The sequence below is a fragment of the Nycticebus coucang genome, chromosome 9 (genome assembly GCF_027406575.1).
Source record: "Nycticebus coucang isolate mNycCou1 chromosome 9, mNycCou1.pri, whole genome shotgun sequence".
Lineage (NCBI taxonomy): Eukaryota > Metazoa > Chordata > Mammalia > Primates > Lorisidae > Nycticebus > Nycticebus coucang.
In genome coordinates, this window is record NC_069788.1 from 69,709,080 (window position 1) to 69,715,079 (window position 6,000).

General features: G+C 34.6%; 1 pseudogene; it reads left to right on the top strand.

Moving 5' to 3' along the window:
* LOC128594742 (uncharacterized) overlaps nt 1–5,501 on the top strand; it is a 223,602-nt pseudogene extending 218,101 nt beyond the window's left edge.
* Nucleotides 5,502–6,000: the final 499 nt, after the last annotated feature.

The window sequence follows — 6,000 nt, forward strand, 5'->3', positions numbered from 1 at the left end:
GATTTTTGTTCACTGTAGAAGAGAGTTTAAGAATACTTTCCATGTTTTTTTTCCCACGGAAATTTTGGTCTTTTAAAAAATTATTATTATACTGATGGATCATAGAAATCTTGCTTCATTTCAGATCTATATGAGGACTGGGCATGGAAGGGGGATAGATGTGTGTCATATGAAATGTGGCTGAAGTTCAGAGAAATAGGTTTCATTTAATAGCTGAATACTGGATGACCTCACCATTCCTCTCACCCTCTGGCAGCTCACCCCGTGAGCAATAGAGGAGCTGTCTGCACGCACTGAGGAGTAGCACTGGCCTCAATGTAATTTTGCAGTGATCTGTGTGCTCTATGGCTTCCTTCATAACCAACAAATCAATTCCCACTATACGTATTACACACCCCAGTGGCAGGGGCCATTTATTATCCTTTTGATGGTCATACTCTTTGTACATAACCAAGAAAGATTACAGAGGAAGAAAGAACAGTTTCAATGTGGATGAAGATATCCCACAATGGCATTGCCTTTTATAATGTGCCCTGCATGTTTACAAGAATAAAAAAGATGCTTTTTTTCCAGACAGTTTTGAAAGATGAAAACAGAAGTCTTTTGAATGAAAAATATTTCAGGAAGGATAAATGGAGACAGAGTAGTCGTATATCTATATATGGACACATTTGCATTTCATATGTAAATTCAAAATGATTAAAAGAAAAGACTACTATGTTTTGTTTCTGCATGGGCATTGGTAAGAAGACCTGACTAGTTTTGTTCAGTTAATGGGCCTTTGATATGTTCTTTTAATTGGCATCATCTAGTATCTATTGACTCTGAAGTTAATTTCTAACTTAAAAGTAGGAAACTTATAAATATATAATTTTTAAAATTATAAATTGTTAATTTAAGCTTTCTCTTAATTTTTTGCCTTTCTCCTAATTTTTAAAATCCATATCCTGTAAGTACCATTGTTAAACCAACAAATAAAAACAAATATTGAACCATATTGACCAGGTATAAGATAATTGAATATTGAATCAGATATAAATGGTGCCTAGTAAAATTTTAGTGTTATTTGCCCTAAATCAAAAGTCTGATAAGTAAATATTTGTATCTAAATACAGGTGGGAAACATTCTGTTAGAGAAACTAATGGTAAAAGTGGAACTGTATAGTGGGTTCTGTGCATAAGCGCTTAAACTGTTTAGTCATTTATACGAATAGATACAAAAAGAACAGTGGACATTTCTAAAGTTCAGAGAAGTTACTGTCTTCTCTGTTACATATCATTTGACGTTTTCTAGTTGTTTTGCAAGCAACACAATGCCAAATCTGTATTTGATTTCCCCTTTCTTTTGAAGAGGAAAAATGGTGACAGAATAATTAACTCAAGTGGTGATCAAGTGGAGTACAGGATATTTTGTAAAAAGTTCTGGTTTCATTTCACATGAAGGCAAATGTAGGGAGGGATTCTGGACTCTTTCTAGAAGAGAGTTAGTCCCCCGAGTATATTACTGTACATAAAGCAAAGCCTCCTGGGGTCTGTTTCCTGTTTGTTCCTCATTTGTGTAATTGAACAGCGTACTCCACACAAAGACTGTACCTGGCTTTCACTTAAAAGATGTTCCACACCTTCATGGCGACATATACAAAAACAACAAAAAGACCTGTCAATGTCACATTTGTGCCTTGTAACTTCTGTGCAGACCTCAAAGCTTAGAATGTGAAGGGGGAAAGTGGGTCATTTTTTACTTGTTGATGTTGCTGCTGTTGTTAGTTTTTTTTTCTTTTTTCTCCAAAGAGTCTTGTTTCCATCACATCTTCTCTTCTTATCATGTGACTGTCATCATATTTGATAATCTTCAGAGAGAGAAATGACATTTTGCATTTAAGATGTCTTGAACATGTCTATGAATTCCAATTCTGCCCCACAACACTGTTCTGACTTCCTGTAATTAGTCAGTACCTCACTGAACGACTTCTTGGGTACTAGTTTCTTCTCTGGCAATGTTTTTATTACTGGGACTATTTTGGGTGGAAGAATTTACTACATCATTTTAGGAAATTTTTCTAGAATAAAATTAGGCAAGCTACTGCAGGAATTTAGAACATAGTTATCATAAAGATTGATTACTGATTTATTAAAACACATGGTACAAAGCAATGTTATTTACCGTTTTAAATAAATATTTGCATATTTATGTTTATATCTCTTTTAAAAATCAAAATAATTATAGCATCATTTGGACAGTTTTTGTGCATCTTGAGGGACTGATAAAAGTCCAGCCTATTTCAAACTAGCACTGAAAAATATTGGAAGAGGAGAAAGAAGAAGTAACAGATGGAGTGTTTCATTGTATGTGTGGGTGTGTGTGAAAAGTAGGACAGTGATAACACTGTGATAACACTGTTCAAAGTGTTTTGTTAATCTAGTCATCATCCTGACCTGGGATGGGACTACTATTGCTAGTTTCTTTTTTCATGCGAGGAAACAAAGACATATGGAAGAATTATACTCAGACCATCAGATCCAGATTCCAGAACTTCTTAGTCACAGTGCTATGGTAACTCTACTGTATTTTATCTCTGCATGTTCTTGGGACTGGGTAGAATGATTTCTGATTATTCATTTATTTTCAGACGATCTCGTTATGGTCACGTTCACTAAAACTCTAATTTTGGAAACTTTGACATCTCTTGCTTTAACTGCTAAACAAAGAGAGGAAACCAGGGCTAAATCAGGAAACCAGGGATCTCATTTACTATGAGATCCTTTCATACTTAGTTTCGACAGAAATATGTCACTATTATGTTAAACAATAAAAGAGGTCTCAAGTTTTGAATTCTTATTCATAGGTTTTTAGTAGCATATTAGTAACTTATTCTAATTTTAAAAATGAAATAGTTGATCTTTAACAGTGACGTGCAGATAATTAAGTCTAATCTTTTTTTAAGGCTCCTCAAACATAAAACAGGCATTTATTTGTATAGAGATGAATGATATGATTATCTCTGCCTAGAATCAGTCTTTACTTTCCTCTTCTTTCTAGTTTTTTTCTGACTTTTATTTATCTCTAAAATCATGTTACTCTCTGTGGGAAGCCTTCAATGACCCCTGGACTAGGTGACTAACTCTTATTATTTATGCTTATTCTGTCCTTTGTCCTACATTATTTTAATTATGTTTGTTTTAATTCTTACTTTTTTAAAATTTCAAAATATTATGGGGATACAAATGTTTTTGTTACATCGAATAAGGCTGAAGTCAGGAGTTGTAGTACGTCATCAACGGAATCGTGTTCATTCTACCTACAGATATATGTTTATCTCTCACCTTCTCCCTCCCTACCCCCTTCTTGTTTTCCAATACCCTCTACATCTCCTCAAGCCTGTGAGTACCCTTCATTTAGCTCCTTCTTAACAGGGAGAATGTGGATTGTTGGGTTTCCCATTCCTGAGATAATTCACTTACGATAATGGCCTCCAGTTCCATCCAAGTTGCTACAGAAGACATTATTCCATTCCTTTTTATGGATAAGTGGTGCTCCGGGTGTGTGTATATAGATGTGTCACGTTTGCTGTATCTACTCATGAACTCATGGGCACTTAGGTTGCTTTTATATCTTTGCGATTGTGAACTGTGCTCCGATAAATAAACATTCAAGCACAGGTGTCTTTTTGATAAAATGACTTCTTTTCCTTTGGGTAAATACCTGCCCTGTTTCCCCGAAAATAAGACAGTGTCTTATTTTAAGGTGTGCTCCCAAAGATGCGCTAGGTCTTATTTTCAGGGGATGTCTTATCTTTCCTGTGAGTAGGTCTTATTTTCGGGGAAACAGGGTCATAGTAGGATTTCTGGATTAAATGAATAATCTCCTTTTATTTTTTGAAGAATCTCTATAATCTCAATTCTGTTTCCATAGAGGCTGTATGAATTTGTAGTCCTACCAACAGTGTACAAGGATTCCCTTTTCTCTGCATCCATGCCAGCATCTGTTCTGTTTTGACTTTTTAGTAATGGTCACTCTGACAGGGGTGACGTGGTATCTCATCATTTTGCTATGCATTTCCCTGATGATTAGTGATATTGAGCCTTTTTTTCCATCTGTTTGTTGGCCATTTGTCTATCTTCTTTTGAAAAACTTGTTGATATCTTTCATCCACTTTGTTGATATCTTTCACCCACTTTGTCATGTTTTTGTTTTTCCTGATCTGTTCGAGTTCTTTGCACATTCTGGACATCAGTCCTTTCTCAGATGTATTGTTCATATCATTCTCCCCCTTCTGTAGGTTCTCTATTTACTCTGTTGCTTATTTCCTTTTCTGTGCAGAAGCTTTTTAATTTTAGTTTCATTTATTTGTTTTTGTTGTTGCTGTATTTGCCTTTGGAGTCTTAGTCATAAGTTTTTTCCTTAGGCCAATATCTACAAGAGTCTTTTCTGTGTTTTCTCCTAGGATTTTTGTATTTTCATGACTTACATTGAAGTCTCTTCCCATCTTCAATTAATTTTTCTATAAATGGTAAGGCGAGAGATAGGCATCCTGTCTTAAATCTAATCTTAATGAAGAGACGACACCGTGGGTAGGTGAGATAAGCAGGAATATACTCCATATTTCAAAGATTTTTAAAAAAGTGTAATGTTTATAATAATATTCATGTTTTTTAAAAAACTTTAATTATGATAAAACACATGCAACATAAAACTTATCATCTTGACCATTTAAAATACACGGTTTAGTGGTAAGTATATTCATATTGTTGTGCAGCTAATCTCTAGAACTTAGAGTTAATTTTAAAAACTTAAAACTTAGTTTTCTATAGTAGTTGTACCATTTTACAGTCACACTATTCCTGCATAAGGATTTTTTTTTTTTTATTGTTGGGGATTCATTGAGGGTACAATAAGCCAGGTTACACTGATTGCAATTGTTAGATAAAGTCCCTCTTGCAATCATGTCTTGCCCCCATAAAGTCGCATAAGGACTTTTTTACATCCTTGCCAACACTTGTAATTTTCTGTGTTTTTTAAATAGCCATTTTAATAGATATAGGGTGATAAATCATTGTGGTTTTGATTTTTGTTTTCCTTATCCATGTTTTCTTATGTTCTTCTTTAGTTATTCATTATGTCGAAAGGAACATAAGAAGTTTTGAGTCCCAAGTAGTTAAAGATAATTTTATTCAATTTTGTTTTCACAATGTCTTCATTGTTATTAATATTCTCAAAATATTTTACTTTTGGTTGCACTTTTAGCCCACATTCTATCTATTGTTTCTGTGTTTGTAGTTCTTCCTCTTGTGCGGGTAGGAGCAGAACTGGAGAATTCTTTAAGCATCTCCATTTTGTGCTGGTGTTCGTGTTTTCAGAACTTGAATTAGCTCAATGGCAAAACCAGGGCTTCTGGTATATTATCCTGATGATGGCTTCTGTCTGGTTGCTAAGGCTCTACTTGCATTACCTGGGCCAATGGCTCTTCCTCCAGGCCATCTCAACTCCTGTTACAAAGTGAGTGCTTTCCTCCGCAACTCAAAGGAATGCATTCTCATCTTGATGGGACAAATGAAAATACAAAACACTTCTCCCATCAATTTACTGTAAGACTTAAAATGCAGGTATGATTCGAAAAGACAAAAATGCCGTTATCTTAGAGCAGGAACTTCTATTACATTTATAGTCTCATCTATGGGATTGTGTATATATAACTGGTACATCAGTATTTCGAAGTTAGCAGATTCAAATATGTTATAATATTTGAACAGGATCCAAAAAGGAATTTAGCAATAATGCTTTATTTATTTTGATTTTATCAGAGTGACTCAGGCTGAAGGTATTTTAGAAGTAATGTAAGTGTGATTTATCACCCATACACAGAGAAGTAAAGATTGCTTCTTCTGCAAAATGATTGAATTCAAACAATTACCAAACTCAAGCCCAGGCAGCTTTCTGGGCCATTATCCTCTGGAAAAAGATGACACTTTAAAGGTTATCTCTCCATAAACGTGATTTCA